At 38.5% G+C, this 13,002-nt stretch overlaps 1 protein-coding gene across 5 annotated transcripts in view; it reads right to left on the reverse strand.

Moving 5' to 3' along the window:
* The window catches only part of MCU (mitochondrial calcium uniporter), a 198,730-nt gene that overhangs the window by 71,809 nt on the left and 113,919 nt on the right, over nt 1–13,002 (reverse strand). The gene's annotated exons all lie outside the window — the stretch shown is intronic.

The following is a 13,002-nucleotide window of genomic DNA, read 5'->3' on the forward strand; positions in this document are numbered from 1 at the left end:
TTCTGGATTACACGAATTTTAAGGTGTCAGGGGAGGAATATGCAGGAAACTAGCCCAATATGTAATTATAAATCACTAGTAAAGAAATAGAAATACATCAGTAGTTAAGTTTGCTGTAGAACACTTTTCATTAGTCAATAAAGTTGTTAAATGCAACTGTTTAAATAATGACAGTATGTTACCATTCCTCATCACATTTATACGAACTTGCTTGTTTGCCTGGCTGTCCAGAAGATTCTTTTGTAATGAAGGTTGGTAACCTCACCAGATTATGTACTAGTTTTTGTTTGTTTTGTTCTGAGATAATGTCTCCTGTGTTACTCAGGCTGGAGTGCAGCTCACTGCAGCCTGGGCCTCCTGCACTCAAGCAATCCACTGCCTCAGCACCGGAAGTAGCTGGTGGTGCTTGCCACCACCCCAGCTAAATTTTTAATTTTTTAAATAGAACTTAAGTATTGCTATGTTGTCACTGCTGTTCTCAAATTTCTGAGCTCAAGAGATCCTCCTGCCTCGGCCTCCTGAGTGCTGAGATTATGTGTGAGCCACTGCGCCCTGCTGATGTCTTAGTCTTAATCACTGTTGTTGGCCATTTAAAAGCACACACCAATTGGCTGTAAAGGAATAGCTTTCAATTACTGAAGTTCAGGAAGCCAGAGGAAATTTCCTTTTACTTAAATGATTACTAAAACTTCTACTGTACAACTGAATAAATCTCGTCTTTATGTTTTGCCCATTCCTACATATTATTTAAAAAATATTTTAAAGTTTTCACTGAAATAGCTGAAGAAAAAAAATCTGATGTAAAACTAGACTTGTTAATGAGTGTTGAATCATATGACACACCAATTCCTAAAAGATCCCTCTAGAGTTTATTTTATTATTATTTTTTTGAGATGGAGTCTCACTCTGTCGCCCAGGCTGGAGTGCAGTGGCATGATCTCGGCTCACTGCAACCTCCGCCCCCCGATTTCAAGTGATTCTCATGCCTCACCACCTAAGTAGCTGGAATTACAGGCGCCTGCCACCATGTATTTTTGTATTTTTAATAGAGATGGGGTTTCACCATGTTGGCAAGGCTGATCTTGAACTTATGGCCTCAAGTGATCCTTCTTGCTATGAAGGAATGACATTTACACCTCCCTTCCTCACCTGATTTGTTATTTATGTTATTTTTATAATATCAAGATTACAAAGTTATAATCTATTCTGAAAGTATAATTTCCACTGAGGCATATTAGCTCTGTAATGAAATGAATTTAATTCTTATCACACTATTTTTTATCAGTTTATTTCTGAATTCTTTGATTAATCTTTCGATTAGGTAGGTTTTTATCATGATGTAATCTGTCTGAAAAAGATCTCATGGGTATTAGATTTGCTGAGCTTTCCCATGCCAGAGCACATCCGTGTATTAATATTTATGCTTAAAGTATTTTGCTGGTTAAAAAATCCTGGGTTAACCTCAACATTCCTCTAAATAGTTTTCTAACATTGTTTCCTCTATTGTTTCTTGCTAAAGAGAAAGCTAAGGTAAGCCCAAGTTCTGTCCCCCATCCCACTACCTATGTGTCCACCAAATTCTTTATCCATTTAAGTTCTATATTTTCACCAAAACATGCCTCGATATCAATTGTTCTATATCAATTATTCCTGGGCCACAGGGTAGTCATCTTTGATTCAAGGTTTTAATTATTTCAGAAAAATTTTTCTCCTATTATAGCTCTAAATATTACTTCAGTTCCATTTGTTATTTTTCTCAACAACGAAGTTCAGCAACCAAGATCAGGCAAAATCCAGCCCACCATCTGTTTTTGTAAATAAAGTTTTACTAGAACACAGCCATATATAGTGTGTATGGCTGCTCCTGTACTATAAGAGGCAGAGCTGAATGCCTGTAACAGAAACTATATGGCTGCAAGGCCTAACGTATTTACTTTTGGCCCTTTACAAGTTTGCTGATGCCACACATAGATGTCTTTTGTTTTCCCTTATCTTCTCTATAATTCTTATATCTGTATTTTCTTAAATTTATATAATTTCCTCAAGCCTCTTAGCCATGTCTCTGATTACATTTACTCTTTGTTGTTATTTCTGATGTGGTTTTCACTTCTCTAATGCTTTTATTTTTCTTTTATACGTCTTTCCTAAGGTTTTCCCACTGGTTTTTCCATCTCCTCCTATTGCCTTATTATTTCTTAACACTTGTGTTGGACAGATTCTTATTTTTTGTAACAGATCATATCGATAATTTGAGTCTATAAAAAACTAAATGTCAGAACACTACAATAAAGGTTCACTGGTTAGACCCTTAAAATAATATAACCCTTACTTTAAGACAAATCAGTACATTGCTTGGAATTCCCAGAAGAGGTTCAGCATCCTCCCATATGTGGTCTAGATTTCATAGTATGTATTTGGCAAGTTATGCTTCATTGTTTGTATTCTGGGGCTTAGCTTTGTGCCTAGTTTCACTAATAATGGACTTTTCTATTTTCCTGTCTTGTTTTTAGTGAGTTTCAAAAAAGAAAGGAAGAGTAAAAATTCCTTTATTCTGCTACTTTTAATTGAAGTCTTCCTCACACATTACATTGTAAGAAGAGCTAATCTTTAAAGCAAAAAATTATAGGCTTGATAGGTTTTAATGCACCAGGAAATGAAAGATATATATATATAAAAACTCCAATGTCAGCAGTGTGAAAGAATTGCTCAGAAGAAGCCTGTGCCAGGAAAAACATTTGTTTGGAGATCCGCTCCAGCAGCCGTGCCAAATCAGTTGTATCACTTGGATTAAAGGCAGTTGCAGAATGCTGTACTATAAAAGACTTCCATGTCATGCTTACAAATTAGGTTTTTACCAGTTTACCAGGATTAGGATTACCAGTTTCACCTGACCATTACTAAAATCCCTTGTTGCACTCTTCCATTTGATTTGACCCTCATTTGTTGACATATGAGTAACTCCCTTTACTTTTCCATCCCCTGCCACTTGGATTCAAATATCTCCTCCAATTTCAGAAGGTTAGATTAGGGGATTTTTAAGGTTTAAAATTCTTTGGGTCTAGGTGTTGAAACATCACATTGTCAGTTGCAAAACAGTGTGTAGCAAGAACCTAAATTATGTTTAAAAAATATTTATGTATAGAACTGAAGGGCATAGACTAAATAGACCTGCAGGTTATAATTTACGTATAGTTTCCAAATTGTTTACAACAATCGTGTTGTTTCACAGTCAGGAAAAAAAAATCACAAAAATATGCTATCCATAGTGCAGACATCAAGAGAGATGGTATTTGCTGGGCGCAGTGGCTCACGCCTGTAATCCCAGCACTTTGGGAGGCTGGGGCAGGCAGATCACTTGAGGCCAGGAGTTTGAGACCAGCCTGGCCAACATGGTGAAACCCTGCCTCTACTAAAACTACAAAAATTAGCCAGGTGTGGTGGTCAGCATGCCTGTAATCCCAGCTACTCAGGAGGCTGAGGCAGGAGAATCGCTTGATCCCAGGAGGCGGAAGCTGCAGTGAGACAAGATTGTGCCACTGCACTCCAGCTTGGGCGACAGAGTAAGACTCCGTCTCAAAAAAAAAAAAAAGAGAGAGAGAGCTGGTATTTAAATTAACAGATCCTCTTACACTTCTTTCCCAAGTTTTACCTGATTTTTCATTACCTTCTATAATTAAAGGGTTAGGTTTCTGCAGTCTTCAGAGTTGTTTACAGCTCTGGACGTTACATCACATTGTTGGTTGATGCCTTTGCTCATAAAAAGACACTGACTCTAAATGTTAATTTCCAAGTTGGCTGGTCAGTTTTTGCTCACTAGCAGTCCACAGCTAGCTATATATCATTTGAATTTATGTTCTAATGGGTTCTACCTGCCTTGCCAAAAGCTCTCATTTCAGCTTCCTATAGGGAATCTGTTTGAACGAACTCTTGCCATGAGTCATCCTCACAGCATATATGAAAAGTCCAGAATGTTGGGCTAGGACACTGCGCTAGGAACTAGACTGTATTCCAAATACTGGCAGCAAGGAACCCTCATGTTATTTAATGTTTAGTACAGCTTAGAAAAGACAGTGATGAAAGTGATCCAGGAATCAGAGGTGACAGTTAAAGCACATCTTGAAGCACTAAGCCACAGAGATGATTAACTTGTCAAGCTGCGTATTTTTAAATTTACTCAGGGCTGGATACTCCTCTCTACCAACTTCCCACAGGACACTAAAAACTGGACAACATAAAGTCAAAGCATTTGATAAAACATTACATAAAGCAGTAATGGGAAGAAAGCTTACTTCCCCTTTACATTGCTTTGCAACAATTTGCTTCTGTAATGATAGAAAGTTATGTCAGAAAACAGCCCTTCACTCCTGATGCTACTTTAAAGCATATCTCAATAATGAATACTAAAGATTACTCACTAGAGACCAACCCTGAGGTTCCTTTGTCCTTTTGCATCATGTCTTCAACCACTAAATCTCTGCATAGAATTCTGTTCTCTCTGGTCACTTTTCTTCCTTTTGTACTCTCTTGCTCTGCCCACTGTCTCCACCTCATATCAATAATGAAGTATAAGAAATCTTGAGTATGGGGGCAGTGGCTCAAGCCTGTAATCCCAGCACTTTGGGAAGCTGAGGCGGGCGGATCACCTGAGCTCAGGAGTTCGAGACCAGCCTGGCCAACATGGTGAAACCCTGTCTCTACTAAAAGTACAAAACAACAACAACAGCAACAAACTAGCTGGGCGTGGTGGCAGGCGCCTGTAATCCCAGCTACTTGGGAGGCTGAGGCAGAAGAATCACTTGAACCCGGGAGGCAGAGGTTGCAGTGAGCCGAGATTGCACCACTGAACTCCAGCCTGGGCAACAAGAGCGAAATTCCGTCAAAAAAAAAAAAAAAAAAAAAAAAAGGCAACATAATTGTCTTAACTGATGTCACTACAAAATCATGTTACTCACTAAATGCTTTCACATATGTCAGTGGACTCTCAGACTTCTTCCCTCCAGAAGCTGTTCGGAACTGTTTCCTGCCTCTCAGTCAAAGACCTCACCTCCTATTTTACTGAAACCAGTAAAACAGGAAATTTCTGAAATTCACCCTCACAATTCCTCTCCCCCAACACCAAGTTTCTCTCAATTTTCTCTTTTTCTTTCATTCTAACACAGGGAAAGAAGTCTCCCCACTCCTTTGCAAGGTGAATATCTTTACTTCTTCAGTTAGTTCTTCTCTCTTGCATCTTTAATGTCTCCAATTTCAATAGCTCCTTTCTCCAACCTTAGACATGTCTAGTTCTACACTATGTCCACCCCCATACACATGTTCGCGCGCATGCGTGCACACACACACACACACACAAGCCTGCCTTCACTAATCCTACTTCCTGCTGATATTTTCTCATTTCTCATACTATTATGCCTTCTTGGAAATATTTGATACTGCTGACTACCTCCTCCCTCCTGAAATTCTTTTCTTTGAATTCTATGACACTCTAGGAGTTCCAGAATTTACTTCTTACTCTACTGTCTTTGACCACTTCTATGTCTCCTTTATTGACTTCTTGCTCTTCCAGCTATCCCCAAAATACTCATCAAGGCTTATTCTTTGCCCTTGTCTTTTCATACTTATTCTGTTTGAAGAGCTCAACCTTTCTTAGAACTTCAAATTATTATCTCAATGAAAATAATGTCTTGGGTCCTTTCTGTACTGATTTTCAGATTCAAATTTCTAGCCGCTTATTAGAATAGCTCTATCAAATATACCTCTAAGTCCCTGAAGTAAAATATGTTCCCAAACCTGCTCCACTCCAATGTTTCCGATTTTGATTAATTGTAAGTCAAACTTTTTGGTCAGTCTCTCAGGCTTTAAGACCCGTAGCCATTTTAGAGTCTTCACTTTGTACTCCCAGCCAATTCCAAGTCTTATCAACTCTACCATCACCCTTTTTGCTCCTTTTTGTTCCTTCTTTTTTCTATCAATATTAATATAATTAAGTGGTTAAGAGCACAGGCCCTAAAGTCACAAATGGATTTGAATCCCAGCTCTTCCATTTATTAGCTTTGTGGTTTGGAGCAAGTTCCATTGACTGCCTCAAAGTCTTAATTTCTGTTTAGATAAATCCAGATGTTGTGAGGTGACAAAGGGCTAATGCATATAAAGCATTAAGCACAGTGAGCACAGTGCCTGGCACTCAAAACAGAATGGTTATTGTTACTACTACTACAATGCCTCCAATCTTTTGTCCTTCTAATATATCCATCAGAATGCACCAGTCGCTCTCTAAAAGAAAGACTGGATGATATTATCATCTCTTCAGAACACTTTCAGTGGCTCCTCATTGCTGAAAGGATAAAGACAAAACATCTTATAATTTCCAAGGTGATATGGTTTGGCTCTGTGTCCCCACCCAAATCTCATGTCAAATTCTACTTTCCAGTTTCGGTAGGGGGTCCTGGTGGGAGGTGACTGAATCATGAAGGTGGACTTCCCCCTTGCTGTTCTCAAGACAGTGAGTGAGTTCTCACGAGATCTGGTTGTCTAAAAGTGTGTAGCACTTCCCCCTTCGCACTCTCTCTCTCCTGCTCCACCATGGTAAGATGTACTTGCTTGCCCTTCGCCTTCCACCAAGATTCTAGGTTTCCTGAGGCCTCCCAGCCATGTTTCCTGTACAGGCTGCAGAAATGTGAGTCAATTAAACCTCTTTTCTTTATAAATTACCCAGTCTCGAGTAGTTCTTTATAGCAATGTGAGAACGGACTAACGCACGAGGCTTTCCAGAAAATAAACCAATCCTAACTCTCCCTCAAGGTACTGAAAGGATACTTCCTTCTACAAGATGACCTTAAAAAATGTTACTAGAGTCTTATTTCCTTTCATCTAATGGCTATCTATGCCATGAATATTAAGAATGTACCTGAAAACTTAATACAATTTTATGGGAACTTCATTCTTGAGTCAAAATTGTGAAATATTTCTTTGGATTCTGCAATCACTATATGTTCTGTTGAAGCTAGTGTTTCAGATGCCTATGACTGTTCTTGCCTCACAAACAAATTTCTACAGTAGACTCGTCTAATTTCAGGGCAAACATTTACTTGAATCTGTTCTCATTTGGGTGGTAATGAGATCCGCATCAGAAGCCAAAGACAAGAGAAACTGGCTGAGTTTCAAAGATAGCAGGTGGAAGAAAAGGTAAGCCAACTGCTGAATATAATGACAAAGGAAACCTAATATCCATCAGTGGTGATAATATGGCATTGTAAAATGTGACTATTCTTTAAATTCAGGTTATTCTTCTCCTAAAAAGTGTTCCATAAAGAAATCATCTATTTACCATCAAGTAAAATAAGCTTGTCAATAGACTGCTATAAATTTTCCTATTTCATGTTGCTTATTGACTAGATTGCATTTAAGTGACTGTTTCTATTTGGAAAAGTAATTAGATGTTTAAGTAAGTAAACAGAATCTGGACAGAAATTAATTATTTTCCTTTTCAGTTTTTTCTATTTCCTGCTAATAATGTGCAGGAAATACATATTAACAGAATATGTTATTTTATGAATAATAGATGTTCTTGGGTGAGAAAAGGAAAATGATTCTCAGTGCCCTATCTTCTGTTGGCCATCCCTTAGAACAGCCAGTCAACACTGAAGTAAAAAATCCAGCATCAGGTCTATTTTCTGAGCAAAGCTTATGTGTGTGTGTGAGAGGAGAGGGAGGGTGGGTAGGTATATGGTGAAAGGAGTAAAAGGAGGCAAAATAATCAAAGTATTAGATTCACTGTTCCAATGAACTATTTAGAATTAAGTTACCTGGGAGCTAAACTTCGGAGTTTGATTATACTATGATGACTGGCCTCCTTTTCTAATAAAAATGACAAACAAAAAAAGAACTCATTGAACTTAAGCAAATTTCATTAGTCTTCTTGGCTTAGACCACATTAAAAGTTGCCATTTCCAAGGAGAAGCACTGTCACTTTTTTTTTTTTTTTAAGATTTCAGAAGAAGTGCACTTGGCACAATAGGAAGCCATTAAAATGTTATCTTTAGGCTTAAGTAATATACTCCTCGAAATTCTCATTTAAGTTTTAGTTCAGCTGACTGTACTAAATAACTAAATTACTGTCAATGCATTCTTCTTTCCCCCTTCACTCTACAGATGTACCATCTTATAAAAGTCTTTGTGGCCATCAGGCTTTTAAGCTCAGCTAAATTTCCACATAATAAATGAAAATGCTACTCCTGAGTGTGAAAAGCAATACAATAAATATTGTTTCTCAGTGACTTAAGGAATCACGTTTACTACCAAAGCAAATGTCACTCCTTAGAGCTGTGTTATTTTGTGACTAATTCTGTAATACGGTTTAATAGCTATATGTTAGCTGTATGCCTCTCCCAACCTTATTTTGTAACTCTGACATCCTCACTCCTTATGTCCCAGGCCAATGTCTTCTTGAACTGTTCCTTGAACCGGCCAAGCTTGCTTCTGGCCTCATGGCCTTGCATAATTTCGTTTCTCTGCCTGGAGTATCTTCCATAGATTTTTTTTGTATGATTGGTTCCTTCTCATCATTCAGGTTTCACTAAACAACCCCTCCTCAAAAAGGTCCTCTCTTTCCATTCAATCTAAAGTAGCTCAACAATTGCTTAAAACACAAGACTGCTTTATTTTATTCTTGGAACTTCACATTATGTGATTCTTTCTTATTGATTTATTGTTCCCACCCTCTTCTCCCCAGCCTACACCACCACTAGAATGCAAGGTCCATGACTAGTTCCGTATGTTCCTGGCACCAAGAGAAGTGCCTGTCACATAAGAGACACATTCCCTCAAATAACCACTGCATATCTGAATGAATTAATGAATCAAAGGCCTCCACATAGCTGTCTTTAAAGCTCTTCGTGTCGGGCGCAGTGGCTCACGCCTGTAATCCCAGCACTTTGGGAGGCCAAGACGGGCGGATCATCTGAGGTCAGGAGCTCAAGACCAGCCTGACCAACATGGAGAAACCCCGTCTCTACTAAAAATACAAAAAAATTAACGAGGTGTGGTGGTGCATGCCTGTAATCCCAGCTACTTGGGAGGATGAGGCAGGAGAATTGCTTGAACCCAGGAGGCAGAGGTTGCGGTGAGCCGAGATCGTGCCATTGCACTCCAGCCTGGGCAACGAGAGTGAAACTCCGTCTCAAAAAAAAAAAAAAAAAAAAAAAAGCTCTTCATGGCCTATTCCCTACCCATGTCTTCATCTCACATCAGCCTTCTCACTCTCTGTACTTTACCACATTGGCTTTTTGAAATTCCCTATATTCTTCATTCTCCTCTGTGGGCTCCAGGACTTTCCCCATTCTTCTGGTTAGAGAAAGATCCCCCAGGTCATTCCTTCATACTATTAATGCCTACTCATTTTTGCAGACCTCATTCAATTACCACCTCCTTGATAACTAGAATAGGTCAAATCCCTTATGAAACTCTCTTAAAGTTTTCTTCACATCTCTCTTCTAAGTGCTTATGAAATTAAAATTCTATATTTAATCATGAGATGATTAGTGTTTGTTCATCTACTAGACGGTTGCTCTATGAAAGCAGGAAGTGCCTGTACATAACAGATTCTCAAGAAATATTTATTAGATGGGTAAATATCTAGAGAATGACTGGCAAATTCCACAGGGACTTTCTATAGCACAGTTGAATTGGTTTATTCAACAAATAAATGGCAAGGGGAAAAAAAGGGGGTAAACTGTAAGCAAAGGATTGGGTTCTCATTGACACCTTATCAAAATGGAAGTTCTCTGTCATCAGAAATATACTAGGGTAGCCGGGTGAGGTGGCTCACACCTGTAATCCCAGTACTTTGGGAGGCTGAGGTGGGAGGATTGCCTGAGCTTGGGAGTTCAACCACCCTGGACAATATGGTGAAATTCTGTTGTCACTAAAATACAAAAAATTAGCTGGGCATGGTGGCAGGCACCTGTAGTCCCAGCTACATGGGAGGCTGAGGCATGAGAATCACTTGAACCCAGGAGGCAGAGGTTGCAGTAAGCCGAGACCGCACTGCTGCACTCCAGCCTGGGCAACAGAGTGTGACCCTGTCTCCAAAAAAAAAAGAAAGAAAGAAAGAAAGAAAGAAATATACTAGGGCCAGGTGAGGTGGCTCATGCCTGTAATCCCACAACTTTGGGAGGCAGAGGCAGGAATATCACTTGAATCTAGCAGTTTGAGAGCAGCCTGGGCAACCAGCAAATACTAATCTCTACAAAAAATAAAAAATTAGCCAGGCCTGGTGGCACACACCTGTAGTCCCAGCTACTTGGAAGGCTGAGGTGGCAAGATCGCTTGGGCCTGGGAGATTGAGGCTGCAGTGAGCTGTGATCGCACCACTACACTCAGCCAATCAATCAATCAACCAATAAGTAAGAAGAAATTTATCGGCTAAGACGTGGATATAAATTACAATGCAACATACTTTGTTTTCATTTTTGTTGGGAATCACACAAAATAGAACTGATACTCTTCTGTGTGCATTAATACTACAATGACTGCGACTGTGTGTGAATTTGCCAGTTTTTTTCCATGTGATCTACAACAAAAAAACAAATTTCAATCAACTATGTTAGGAAAAAGGTTGAATTAGGTTTATTCTCTATAAGAAATTATATTAGAAAATCTTTGTCATATGAAGAAGTGATCAAAGAGTATGAAGACAGCAGGAACAAAAAGTATTATAGAGGTGTATCAGGTAATTAATTAAAATGTTTTGTTTTTCTTCTGGATTTTGTGGTATTTGAGGCATTTGTTGACTTTAAAAATAGGTAAATTGGCCAGGCGCAATGGCTCACTCCTGTAATCCTAGTATTTTGAGAGGCCGAGGCGGGCATATCACCTGAGGTTGGGAGTTCGTGACCAGCCTGGCCAACATGGTGAAACCCTGTCTCTACTAAAAATACAAAAAAATTTGCCAGATGTGGTGGTGAGCACCTGTAATCCCAGCTACTTGGGAGGCTAAAGCACGAGTATCACTTGAACCCAGGAGGCAGAGGGTGCAGTGAGCCAAGATTGCGCCATTGCACTCCAGCTTGAGTGAGAGACTCTGTCTCAAAAAAAAAAAAGTAAATTGTTGGCACTCTTATTATATATTTATTTATATATATATTTATATAAAATATATATAAATATATATATATATTTACTTACATTCCAAAAATAAACAGAAGGAACCTACAGATTAAGAAAGAATACAATGTCTGGTCCTTGTTTGGATTCCACTTAAAATGAGCTAACTGTAAATTTATGGGACAATCAGAAAAATTTAAACATGACTAGATATTTTATGATATTAAAAATCCTTTTAATATTTTTAGATTTGATGATGGTATTGTGGCTACCCTTACATGTCAGAGAAATATATTGAAGTATTTACAGAAAAACAATATAATAAATGATTTCCATAAAACAATCCAGTATTTTGTGTGTGTGCAAAAAAATGAGTGGGGGTAAAAATGAAATAAGATAGGCTATGTGTTGGTAACTGATGAAGTTAGGTACTGGGTACATGGGATTCATTAAACCATTACTCCAACTTTCATAAAGGTTTTCAACTTTCATAATAAAATATTAAGAAGAATATAAAGTGGAAGTTTAAGTTTATTACAAACAAAATAGGAGAACAGAAACTGAAAAGCCTTTAAAAACACAAGCCTTTTCTCAGACTTTACAGCTTGCATAAATAAATTAATAGCAGAGGACACTACTGCAGAACAAATTAAACAGGCCAGATTTATGAGTTTGGAAGTTTTTCTTTGTGGCAAGCATTTGTCAATGTTTCTATTTCTGCATTTTTAAATGAAAATTCTGTAGCTCCTCAGGCTCACTGAGTATCACAATAGGCAAGCAGAAGATGGGGGAAAATGAGAGCCAACTGGATGAAGAAATACCAGAAAAATTCAAGGAGAATCGTTGCTGATTTTGTGAAGAAATTATTTCTTTTTTTTTTTTTTGAGATGGAGTCTCGCTCTGTCGCCCAGGCTGGAGTGCAGTGGCGCAATCTCGGCTCACTGCAAGCTCCGCCTCCCGGGTTCACGCCATTCTCCTGCCTCAGCCTCTCCGAGTAGCTGGGACTACAGGCGCCCGCCACCACGCCCAGCTAATTTTTTGTATTTTTAGTAGAGACGGGGTTTCACCGTGGTCTTGATCTCCTGACCTCGTGATCCGCGCGCCTCGGCCTCCCAAAGTGCTGGGATTACAAGTGTGAGCCACCGCGCCCCGCCTAGAAATTATTTCTTAAAAAAAAATAGAAGCAGGAAAAAGATAACAACAAACCATCTACTGTATGAGCTATATTCTCCTCCACAATAATAAAAGCCAAAATGGATTACCCAGATGGAAAAACCCACGTAATTTTGCTCCTGAAAATTATTCTGTTTTAAGCCTATCTTCTCTTACAATAAAATCCACAAAGGAGAAGAGGAGAAAAGGACTATTAGTCTATTTTCGGTGAAATACAGAAACAATGAGTCATGAGCAATACATGAAATAACATAAAATTCTTTTGGTACATGATCTGATGGCTGTACAGGGAATGAAACCACTGTTGGTTAAGCTATAATGAAATGCTACTCAACATAATTACTCAGGAGTTACAAATATTTCAGAATAAGTTTGAGTGGTGACGTTTTTGTAAAGGATTTACCAGATTTACCAGATTATCTTTCATATAGAACAAGGGGAAATACATATAAACAAATATTGTTTTAATGTTCAAATAAAGGCATAAAACACAAACCAGAAAGTGAAGCTTTAAGGATTATACAAAGGAATAGCGTTCTATTTGCCTTTTAACGCAAAGGCTGAATATTTTGTATGTATATACACACTGAATATATTTCAGCAAGGCAGGCTCTGAGAGCTGTGGCTATCCAATGGTCTACAATGGATAAGTATTTACCTTTACCATAAATTTCCTTTTGCTCAGTTTCTGACGAAACTACAAATTTGTCAGCCTTGTTCTTGTCAGTT

Source organism: Symphalangus syndactylus, chromosome 4, assembly GCF_028878055.3.
Source record: "Symphalangus syndactylus isolate Jambi chromosome 4, NHGRI_mSymSyn1-v2.1_pri, whole genome shotgun sequence".
NCBI lineage: Eukaryota > Metazoa > Chordata > Mammalia > Primates > Hylobatidae > Symphalangus > Symphalangus syndactylus.